General features: G+C 46.7%; 1 long non-coding RNA gene across 1 annotated transcript; it reads left to right on the plus strand.

The window, feature by feature from the left end:
- Positions 1-1,012: 1,012 nt before the first annotated feature.
- On the plus strand, positions 1,013-10,475 carry LOC129637790 (uncharacterized). Its single transcript, XR_008707572.1, has 3 exons — positions 1,013-1,134; positions 9,624-9,825; positions 10,132-10,475. It is a non-coding gene; the product is annotated as an uncharacterized LOC129637790 (long non-coding RNA).
- The last annotated feature ends 1,943 nt before the right edge of the window (positions 10,476-12,418 follow it).

A 12,418-nucleotide genomic window follows, 5' to 3' on the forward strand; every position in this document is an offset into this window, starting at 1 on the left:
CAAACTTGTCCTGCTCACCTCATGACAGGCCAATAAATTGAGAGATGAGTTCTTGGGGCAAGGAACGGTGACTTCATTCAGAAACCAAGACCCTTGTCCCAGGACCCATCTTGCCTGAGTTAGAATTCAGGCTTCTTTTATCTTAATTCTCAAAAGTGGTGGGGGAGGAAAGTCAAATATTTCCTCATTCTGATCAGGCTCCAGAGGGGATGTGTTAATGTCTGCCTCCCTGCCATGATTCGCAGGTGAGTCTGGTCAGGAAGTTTCCTGTGAGCTGAACAAAGTTATTATTTTAGCTTGGTGTTCATTACCTGGGATGCAGGGCTCCCAGAGTTGGGACTTTATGTATGAGCTTATAGGCAACATTCCTTTAGTGGTTAACTCATAATAGGTAGAATACAAAGAAAGTGCTTCTTTATGATGCATTCAGGCCAAAGCTTGGAACAGCAGGGCACCCAGGGACAGCGGGAGAGGCCCCGAGGGGTGCCCACTCCACCCCTCACAGCTGGCTTTCTGACTAAGCAGCCTGTGTCTTGACTCCCTGGGGGCACCTGTTTGCCCTCTTCTCTCAGACAGTGCTGGTTGTAAGGTATAGATTGGGCTGAGGCAGAAAAGGAGAGACGACCTCAACGGAAGTAGGTTACCTTTATTCAGGCAAGGAGGGGCGGCAGTCGGCCTAACGACCAGGCTGAGCATCAGAGGAATCAGGGAGGCTTCATATTTAAAGGGAGGTTTGTGGAAGCAATAAGGGGAATGTTAGTCAGGCAGGATGTTTTGGGTATTCTTTAGTTGAGATGGCATTTGTACTGGGGCAGGAGGTGATAAATCCTCTGGACAAGGGGTGATAAGTCCCAGGTAGATGCAACCAGCCTGGAGCATCAGGGCGGGACCTGAAGTTTGGTTTTGTTTTCCCCGAAGTTAGATGATTCAGCAAGGGCCCATGAGACTGCTGTTTTCTTTTCTAGGCCCAAAGCCTCTTTCACTCCTCAGAAGCAACACTCACCTGTGCCCCTCCCTGATCAAGCCCAAGCAAACCAGCTGCCCTCACCTGAAAGGGTGTTAGTCTCTCAATCATGTCCCTGTGACCCCATGGACTGTAGCCCACCAGGCTCCTTTGTCCATGGGATTTTCCAGGTAAGAATACTGGAGTGGGTTGTCATTTCCTTCTCCAGGGGATCTTCTTGACTCAGAGATGGAACCCAGGTCTCCTACATTACAGGTGTGTTCCTTACCATCTGAGCCACCAGGGACATGCATAAGAAACTGCTACCTCCCAAAACTGGGGTCAGAAGGCTGGGCGTGTGGTTCGGGCTCTACAAGGCATTTCACATCCTCCTAGTATCTCCTCTTGTCTCCCTAAGAAGCTCTTACATCTCAGGACACCTCTAACCAATACCCTCTTTTGGTGGGAGCTAGTGCTCAGCGGTTAATATTTTCAGCCCAGAGAGACACAGCCTGTGCTTTAGACCATGGCAAGCCCTCCCAGCTAGCCCCAGTCCATCCAAATCTCTCCTGTTCCTCAGATCCCATGGCCAACAGGCAGTCCCTGAGTCTGTTCAGCAGACAAGCTCCCACAGTGTCCAGCGCTGAGGCTTCTCCCACTCCCATGTCCCCTCAGCCCTGCACGATGAGCCCGCACTCCTGGGAATGGAGGGTTCCCTGAGCGCTTCTTCTGGGGCTGCTATTGGGACTTCTTCCTCCTTCAACCAGAGCAGGGAATTGGCTCATGCAGGCCCGTGAGTAGGGGGAGGAGGGGACGAGCAGTCAGTCCCTCTGTCTCCTGCAGGCTGTGGCCCCCACGGGAGGAGGCGCTGAGGGCTGAGAGCGGGCTTGGCCTGCTCAGCGGTCAGGACTCAGGGCACATTCGGGGGAGGCTGAACCTACTGGGGAACCGTGACAATGTTGATGGTGACAAGCTGTTTCCATCTCTGTACGAGCTGGTCCAGTTCAGCAATTCTCCCAAAACTAACACCCATATATAAACCCTCTTCCTCTGGCAACAGGGGGTGGGCTGAGTGTTTTCCAGGAAACTGCTCACTAACCTCTGGGAAAGATTCTGACAGAGTCTCTGATGATGCAACAAATGTCCGCTTTGGTTAGGAATCAACAAGGACTCCCTGCTTGGCACATGGATGTCAACGCTATGTAGCAGCCTCGAAGGGAGGGGAGCTTGGGGGAGAAAGGACACATGCGTGTGTTTGGCTGAACTGTTCCCCTTGGTGTCACTTGAAAATGTCACAACACTGTTTGGTAACGGGCTACACCCCAAATACAAAGTAAAAGTTAAAAAAGACAACAACATGTGACCGAACATTCACCAAAAGAAGACACTGGATGATTTGAACATTGGGTTCAAAAGTGCATTTTGGTAATACAGAAAACTACAGTATTTTAAAATCCTAGTTTATGATTTAGAATCTATGATATTTAGGTGACTGATCAATTGTTTAATACAGGCACTGATAAAAATACAAGCTAAAGGCTAACCAGTTTTAATATCATAAATTTTACACTACAGTCTAAAGCCAGGGCACATAGTCTATTTATCTCTCCAACTCCCTCTCTCTCTAGTTTTAAGATTTGTGTCACCAGTGAGCTCACTCCAGCTCTCCTGCAACACACACCCTTCATTCTGTGTGAGAAGTGATAACACTCGCTTACACTAGTGTAAGTGAGGAGGTGACGCACGGTGACAGAAGGAAGGAGACTGGCGGGGGGCTCGGCCCGGCCTCGGCATGGGGGCTTTGCCTGGACCCTCGCTCCCTCTCTCACTGCTGACCATAACAGGGGCCTGGAGAAGCCTGTGAGGAGCCCTGGCCAAGAACCTTCATGCACGTCTCGCCATTTACATCGTGAGCATGGAGTTTGTGCAAAGATCTTCAAATTTCTGTTTTTTTCTGACTTCTTTAGTCTTCATTAGTCTTCTCACCAGGGGTGTCATTAACTAAATCAGCCTATATATTATTAATATTAACATATATCATGGATATATAAATATTATATTAAAATAATAAAAGTACATAACATTTAATATTTATTTACATTATATATGCATATATTTATGTAGCATTATGTTATAATAACTTAAATTAATAAATATAAGTAAACTAGCCTAGCGATATGAGTATATATTACTCCTGAGAGGCAGACCTTTGCCTTTTATGCAGTCAACTCTGCCTGCTAATCATATTTTGTTTGCCAGAAAAAAATGAAGACTGAGGCCAGAGTGAAAAGTGAGGGGAAGGCAGGCAGAGAAGACCCAAGCTGAAATTACAGGGGAGGCATAATTGAATCACTCAAGTGAAACAAGAAGTGTGTTCCCCAGACCAGCCTGAAGTGCAGTCTTAGTGAGGGGAGGGGATGCGACCCCCCACCCTGCCCATGGGCACCTTCTGGGGTGGGGTGAGTGGAGGGAGCCTCCTCTGGGTGTCTCTCTGCCGGCTCCTCCCCAGGCTCTGCTGCGACCTGTGTGCTTTGCTGCCAGGAGGCCCGTTTCCTGCCCTCCACTCTTCTCCTCCTACCATCTCTCTTTCCTTGATTCTCTCGGCTGCTACCGGCCAGGCTGGAGACACAGTCATCACAAGACCTTCCCCGCAGCCCGTGAGCTGTCCTCGCCCCGCCCTCCTCCTTTAGCGCTGGGTTCACGGGGTGCCTGGTGTTCATTACTGAGACCTTCCTTGCTCGCAGTTTCCTCCATTCCTGATGGTGGGATGCACAGGGCAACTAACGACATTTCTGAATTTCCCTGAATGTGGATGCTAGATGAACCTAGTTTGCTTATAGCAGAATCGTGTTGTTCTAAAGAAAGATTTTTATATTCCTATTGAAAACCACTGGAAAACCCCCAAACAGGAAATGGTGACACCTTAAAGTCATACTGTTACATGACAAAAGCAAGTTGTAAAACAACGCACACATTATTTGTCTAACTGAACTAAAAATGAACCTATATTATCTGTGTAAATAAATATATATTTGAAAATGTTTTTTAAAAAGCTGGAGGAATATATACAAATGAACCACAGATACTTTGATAAGGATGAAAGAGAAATTCTACTTTTACTCTAAATTGTCCCCACCAGTCACTGGGCCATTCCCTGAACACTGGCTGGGTTTAAGGCAGCCTGGAGGTCAGTCACCTGTCCAAGGCAAGTCTGAATTTATGCCAGGCCCATAGTAAAGACAAGTTTTATTTAGTATCTCTCAGAGGTAGAAAATGTACACTGTATTCCCTAAACTTATTTTGGCCTGTTCTATAATGGATTGTTCCATTAAAAACAAAACACTCAAACCAACATTAAAAACGACCTTTTTGGTGTACCTGAAAGCTTTTGCCATTTTAGAGCTTTCTCTTTTTCTGTCATCTCTTACACATGTAAAATAAATACAGTCAAGTCCCCAGCAGGAGGGGCTACTCAGGGAGCTCTGGGCCTCAGTCGTTACTAGGAATAAAAGTGGCAGAGAGCATTTTTGCTCCAGAACTCCAAAGGCATTTTGGTGTGGGATAATCGGGACCCGTGGAAAGCATATGACAGCCTGATACTGTTTCTTACATCTGCCACAATTCGGTGATTTTCAATATCTTACTTTCTGTAACCAAAGATTGAGAATGTCAGGAGAGGGCATAAATATAACTACATAACTCGTTATAAATAGCATATAAGTAGAGAGTATAGTTAGATGTGAGTCTACCTTACCTCAATATCCTAGTTCCTGTGGCTGTCAGTCCATAGGCTCAGACTACATTCCTCGGGCACCTCTACAGATTGGACAGTAGGTGGCGCTTTCAGCCTGTTTGAAACAGTTCACGGGCTTTGGCTTGTTTACTTGCTTTTTAACTGTTTTACCACCATTGCACAGAAAACAGAGTAATTTGGTACATAAGTGTATGAAGTCCAGATCAATGTCATGTGAGCAATTTCAGAAGAACACAAAGCCATATAACTGGATCTGTAGGAAGCATTTACAAATATCCACAGAAAAGACTTTACGTCTCCGTAGATCCAAACTGAAAACAGAAAGTGAAAGTCACTCAGTCCTGTCCGACTCTTTGCAATCCCTTAGACTGTAGCCCGCCAGGCTCCTCTGCCCATGGAATTCTCCAGGCAAGAACACTGGCGTGAGTTGCCATTCTCTTCTCTAGGGAACCGTCCCAACCTAAATTATCCAGTAATAAAACGCTTTTAGGGTTTGTGTCACAAATGCTTTTTGCTACTTTGATTCCTGGTAATGACAGAATTTCAGGCTGACCTGGGACCTGCCCTAAAGTACTTTGTGTCCTGTGACCCTGGTCAGACACATAGAGTTTAGTTCGGTTTTCTTGTTTGGAAACAATTTGACCTAGGTGCTCACAAGCGAAAAGCAAACTGCTAGACCTTAAAGTGTTCCAGTAGAGTATAGTCAAGTGCTCTTGATTCTAGGTACTCCAAAGGATGTTTTTAAGCCTGTCAGCCACCAGCTTCTCTTGATTCTGAAAGCTGGGTTTACTAGGGACCGGCAGCAGTGAAAGTGTGATGAATTCACTGCAGCAGTGTTGTGCTTCAAAGCACAGGATCTGTACAGACTAGGAACAAAGATAAAATATTCTGAAGGGGTGAATCCAGGGCATTTACTCTTATCTGAACAAAAGTTTGTGCACAGACGCATTTTATGCATCACTTGGGCTTCCCTGGTGGCTCAGAGGTTAAAGTGTCTGCCTGCAATGCGGGAGAACTGGGTTCGATCCCTGGGTTGGGAAGATCCACTGGAGAAGGAAATGGCAACCCACTCCAGTATTCTTGCCTGGAGAATCCCATGGACGGAGGAGCCTGGTGGGCTACAGTCCACGGGGTCGCAAAGAGTTGGATACGACTGAGAGACTTCACTTTCACTTTCAGGGAGGCCACATGCTCCCTGGGCTCTCCAAATAACTCAGGTTAAGAGCTCCTGGCCCAGGAGTGAAAGAAAGCAAAGGCAGCCCTTCCATCTTCCCCTTTCCGACCTCTGGTCCCATCACATTCCGACCTCTGGTCCCATGAGAGGGACGGTGGACGCTCAGCGCGCTGTCCCAGCCGCACGGCTGCCAGAGGAGTTACAGGAGCAGACCTGCCCAATGGCGCCGCTGCTTCCTGCCTGCTGCTGGGCGCTGTGAGAAGGCCCCAAGGAGATCTAGGAAAAGCAAAGGGGAGTCCAACTCAGCAGAGCAGCCCCCGAAGCACAGGCAGTTAAAGAAAGAGGAAGCAGGAGCCAGGTCAAGGAACGACCCCTTTCTGAAGGCTGCACTGATAAGGGGTGTGGCTGAAGCATCACTCTCCCTGTTCACATGGCTCTGCGTCTGCAGGCACTTCCGGTTTGCCTCACTGTGAGAGGCGGCTGCTTGTCAGAAGGCAGATCTTTTCTACCATCAATTAACTGTCTTTTCCTTGCTGTCAGCCCTGTACTCTGGCACTATATGCGCCTTGCTCCATTGGCTGCTAACACTTCCGTAAAAAGAGATCTAACTGTCGAGAGTTCAAAATTCCAGGGGTCTGTGGAGTCTCGGCACCAAATCACCCCCCCAGAGTTGTGTTTTAATCAGGTTCAGTTCAGTTCAGTCGCTCAGTCGCGTCCGACTCTTTGCGACCCCATAAATCACAGCACGCCAGGCCTCCCTGTCCATCACCAACTCCAGGAGTTCACTCAAACTCACGTCCATCAAGTCGGTGATGCCATCCAGCCATCTCATCCTCTGTCGTCCCCTTGTCCTCCTGCCCCCAATCCCTCCCAGCATCAGAGTCTTTTCCAATGAGTCAACTCTTTGCATGAGGTGGCCAAAGTGCTGGAGTTTCAGCTTTAGCATCATCCCTTCCAAAGAAATCCCAGGGCTGATCTCCTTCAGAATGGACTGGTTGGATCTCCTTGAAGTCCAAGGGACTCTCAAGAGTCTTCTCCAACACCACAGTTCAAAAGCATCAATTCTTCGGCGCTCAGCTTTCTTCACAGTCCAACTCTCACATCCATACATGACCACAGGAAAAACCATATCCTTGACTAGATGGACCTTTGTTGGCAAAGTAATGTCTCTGCTTTTCAATATGCTATCTAGGTTGGTTATAACTTTCCTTCCAAGGAGTAAGCGTCTTTTAATTTCATGGCTGCAGTCACCATCTGCAGTAATTTTGGAGCCCCCCAAAATAAAGTCTGACACTGTTTCCACTGTTTCCCCATCTATTTCCCATGAAGTGATCTTCATTTTCTGAATGTTGAGCTTTTAGCCAACTTTTTCACTCTCCACTTTCACTTTCATCAAGAGGCTTTTTAGTTCCTCTTCACTTTCTGCCATAAGGGTGGTGTCATCTGCATATCAGAGGTTATTGATATTTCTCCAGGTGAGTCAGGTAAAAATGCTCATTACAGGCTTAGGATTGAAGATACTAAAGTGAGAACATGATTGAATTTAGAACTTTTGGAACTTCTGATTTTAAAAGTATTTGTTTATCTTTAAAGTCCAATAAGAAAATTTTACTCTTGCTTATCTTGTCTGAGGAATAAACATGGAAAGATACTTACTGAAAAAAAGCTACAAAATTTGAGGCTTTGAAGAAGGGAATTAAAAAAGAATGGGTCTCATGAAGAGTAAATCCTTTCAGATGGAAAAGCTGAGAGGAGAAAGAAATTGATTTAAGAAAAGATCTTACTATTAGAGCTGAGGCCATCTACCATTTAGTCAAATTTGCTTTTCTGCATGCAGGGTCACCTTATACAGACTCGTACAGACACACAATACAGCTACCATCTCCACTGATACACAGAGGGGTGCCCTGGCCACCACTTCAGACCGCCTTGTGGGCTCTCAGGATGCTCAGGACTCTGTCCTGTGTGTCCCTGGGAAGTGACTTCCAGGAGGTCCAGCCACTGAGCCGAGTTCCACTCTGTTTTCAAACAGCCCTTTAAATCCCTGAGGCCAGAGCCCCTCTCTCTCACCACATAAAATGCCCCCCTGTGTGTCACTGCTCCTCATCAACATGGCTGCTGCTTTTATAATCAGTCTTAAGATATGGTCACCTGATTCTATTATTTTTTATTATGCTGAAGTCAGTCAAGTGTTTTATATCTTACTAGCATATTAATATGTCAGATTCAGAGAAATAATTCAAGGATGAAGTCAACTGATTATTCTCCTATCCATATGAAGTATATAAATATAATCTCTGGGAGATGGTGAAGGACAGGGAAGCCTGGTGTGCTGCAGTCCATGGGGTCGCAAAGAGTTGGACATGACTGAATTACTGAACAGTGATAAGATATTATCTCAATTGATAAAGAATGTGCAGTGCATAGGGGAAAGTGGGAGAAAAGTGTTTTAAAAATTGGATCAAGCTTAGCTAATAAAATTAGCAGTTGCAAATGTTGTTTGAGGGAAGAACATAATGAATTAGGAAATTTTCCTCTTATGTGAAAGTAAAAAAGCAAAAGTCACAGGACACTCTCATGAGTAGATATATTTATTTATTCAGAAACTGCTTATTTTCTGTCATCCAATTTCCATTTGAAGAGTTTGTGGGGTTTCCATAATGGCTCATGGTAAAGAATCCTGCCAATGCAGGAGACATGAGTTCAATCCCTGGTCCAGGAAGATCCCACGTGCCTCAGAGGAACTAAGGCCATGAACCACAACCACTGAGCCTGTGTTCCACAGCCCGGGGGCCACAGCCACTGAGCCCATGCTCTGACACCACTGAAGCCTGGGGGCCTTAGGGCCCACGCTCCATAGCAAGAGAAGCTGCTGCAATGAGGCCAGCCACTGCAACCATCGAGCCTGTGCTCCACAGCCTGGGGCCACAGCTCCTGAGCCCATGCTCTGCAACCACTGAAGCCTGGGGGCCCTGGGGCCCACGCTCCATAGCAAGAGAAGCCGCTGCAACGAGAAGGTCAGGCACCACAACCAGAGAGTGCGCCCCACTCACCGCAACCAGAGTAAAGCCTGTGCAGCAGCAAGGACTCAGCACAGCCCCCACCCCAGAAAAGAGCCCGTGAAGGAACAGCTGAAGCCCACGCAGTGTTGTGCCTACCCGCCCAGTGGCCTGAGCAGTGGGCGCTGCAGGCCAGCCTTCAGGGCGAACTGCAGAGTAGGCAGTGAGCTCACCTGCCTGCCTGTGGACTAGGCCAGCACCTCAGATCCAGTAGCGTTGCACTGAGCTGCTGAAGTGACCCATTCATGGTGAAGTCCTCCTTGGTCAGAGCTTGCTCAGCTGCCACCTGCTCTTCCCTTTTAATCTCTTCAGTGTTGGGGATTTTTTTTCCGGGACTTGGAAGCGATGAACTTGAAAGAATGACACTCGGACAGTCTCTTGTAAGGACTGACAAGTTTATTTTTGTAGTCTTGTCTTTTTATAGAAGCAGGAACAAAGAGCTTAGAGTATATAGCCAGCAGAGTATGTACGGGGTTAACATCTAATCAGTAAAAATATTTTAAGAACAGCGCGCTCTAAGTGACCCATGTGTTTATCCCATAACCCATTTTTTCAAGTAACATCTTTAATATTTATTATTAAATCTTGGTGCCAGACAGAACCAAAGGCAGGAGATGTTTTTTTTTGCCCTCAGCACATCAAGCCAGAGTATCTTTGGCCCTTCACCATTTTTTCAAGGACTTCTTCCAACAGGCTATTTTGTACTGTGCTTCCCAACACTTCAGAATCTGCAGACGTAGAGATCAGGCACGACCTCCCAAGAGTGTTCACAGGAAACAGGCAGAACTTCCTGGGTGAGCATCTGCCAAGTCAGACCCACTGACTGAACTCCATAGTTGCCAGGAATGGGTGGTCTCCAGAGTGCAGAGGAGAGTTCGTGTCACACAGACCGATGGTAAGAAGTTCACATACATGCCTCTGGGAGAGGCTGGCGGTCAGCCCTGGGCTCGTAAACACCAGGAGTCTTGGCTCCTGGAAGCTGCCTGGGTCTGGTTAGTGGAGGATCCAGGAGCAAAGCGGCTGACCAGAGGAGCGGCGGCAGCAAACTGCAGCTCAGCTCGCTGGCCAGGGTTCCTGGAGGACGCAGCAGGGACAGCAGCTGGGTTTTCAGTGGCAACGATGGCAGGAGCTGCCTACAGAAGCTTCTCCCAGGTTCTCTTCGGATTCCTAATGTAGACGACGTCTACTTTTCCTTCTGTAGATATACTGCTCCATTGGGAAGTAAAAGTCGGTGCTACCTAAGTGGGCCCCTGCTGCAAGGAACGTGATGGTGTCGTCCTTCATTTGCCGGACATCAACGACCCAGGATAGTGCAAAAGATTCACTTCACATTACGACAAGAATCCAGACAGTGCCATATGGACCACTGTCTGGGTAGCGAGGGAAAAGCCTGAGAAGATATGTTAGAGAAGCCAGATAATCTTTCTGGTAAAACAAACTTGATTTTCATTCAGTTTGTAGAAATAACGCTGTGAATTTTATTCTTTAGAGGTTTAAAATTTTTTTGTAATGTCTTGGCATTTCTGAGAAACTTGTAATACATGTACAAGGTTCAAGAACCTAGAAATATAAAATACTTTATATTACTTTGTTCTTCCTACCCCCTTCCTTCTTGTCAAGGCCCTGCTGCTTCCACAGTCAGCCATGTGTTTTGTTTCTCAGGAATAACTTCCAGACATTTTTTTTTTCTTAGTATTTATTTGGCTGTGCCTGCGGGAAGTTTTCCATGGGAACTCTTAGCTGTGGCATGTGGGTTCTACTTTCCCGACAAGGGATTAAACTCAGGCCCCTACAATGAGAGTGCAGAGTCTTAGCCCCTGGATCAGGAGAGACGTCCCAGAATGTCATTTTATGGACACAAGCAACTATGAATATCTATTTCTTCTTCACTCCACATGTGGTGCTAGTGGTAAAGAACCCACCTCCCTGTGCAGGAGACATAAGGGACTCAGATTCAATCCCTGGGTCTGGAAGATCCTCTGGAGCAGGAAATGGCAACCCACTCTGGTATCCCTGCCTGGAGCATCGCCATGGGCAGAGGAGCCCGGTGGGCTACAGTCCATAATGTCACAAAGTGTTGGACGTGACTGAGTGTGAGCACACAGCCACATTTAAAACCATAAATGGTCACACACTGTGCACAATGTTTTATGGTATCTTCCTTATATTCAGCTGACACTATCTTGGGGAATATTTTCTCTTGGGACACTATTTTCCACAAATCAGTCCACTGAATAGATGATGTACTAGAATACGCTTTACTGGTCCACGTTGGAATAAACACTAATATAAAATGACATCTTGACATCACAAAACGCTATGTAATGCATAACCTTAGCCTAATTTATTCCATTGCAGGAAAATGTATCAATTTCTAATGCATTAGGAATTTCTACAAATCTAATGGATTTGTAGCCTGAAGTACTTCCAACTGAAATATAGCATCTGATAGGATGTTGCTGGTAAACTAGCACGTTGCTGGATTCCCCCCACCTCCCCGAGGAGCTGTGCAGTGATCATTTCTCTTTCCTTAAGACTCGACCTCTCCTCTCCCAGAGATCTCCCTGATCTGTTTTCAAAAACATTCATCAAGCTCTTCTGCCCTTGTGACTTCTCTATAGTCTGCTCTTCTTCTTAGCACTGCCCTTCATTTGCACACCCTCATTGCCTGGCCTGGTCTCTACCTGCCATCTCAACATTGCCCATCATTGCTCCACCCACTCCCCTGGAGACGGTATCAATATGGCCCGATAGATGGTTGAGTATAGAAAAATGGTTCATGGATGATATTGAATCACTGAGCCTGGATGAGAAGGAGACATCCACAGGGGAGTACAAGGTAGCTAGGGAAGAAGGAGAATTTAGGTTTTATCTGTGGTCTTCATTCAGGGGAAGATGCTACAGGGCCCACCAGGGAAGAAGAAGTCAGAGTCAGAGGTAAATACTTGGGAGGTGGTGTCCAGAAATTCCAGCAGGAACTCTGGAGAGAAGAGTGAGGGAGAGCGCCTGCTGTGAAGCTGCTGTGAGTGTTGGGCAGGGACATACACGGGGCAGCAGAGAAAGAAGCAGGAAGGTAATAACAGGCTTCCCAAGGGAGGGGAGGGTGTCACGGTAATAGTGATGTGCACATAGTTACACATGTCACGGAGAGACGAGGGAGGATGGAAAAGAGCCAGTGAGGGGGGAGGGCAGATGCAACTAATACATCCTGTACGTTGTTTCATGCGAGGCCAAGAGCAGAGGCCAAGAGAGAGGCTGAGCCACAGCACAGGACACAATGAAGGAGACATAAAAGGTGATAAATAAAAACATAGGTGTTCAAATCAAGATTTTGTGAAAACACTCTTTTGAGGAATACAATTGGGATTTTAAGGAACTCCTTTTAAGGAATACAGAAATAAAATTGCAGGTCAGATGATATTAATTCTTAGATGATGATTCACAAGAATGACTCCCCTGCCTAAAGAGTGACACCATCAGAAGCAATT

Source organism: Bubalus kerabau, chromosome 23 (assembly GCF_029407905.1).
Source record: "Bubalus kerabau isolate K-KA32 ecotype Philippines breed swamp buffalo chromosome 23, PCC_UOA_SB_1v2, whole genome shotgun sequence".
NCBI lineage: Eukaryota > Metazoa > Chordata > Mammalia > Artiodactyla > Bovidae > Bubalus > Bubalus kerabau.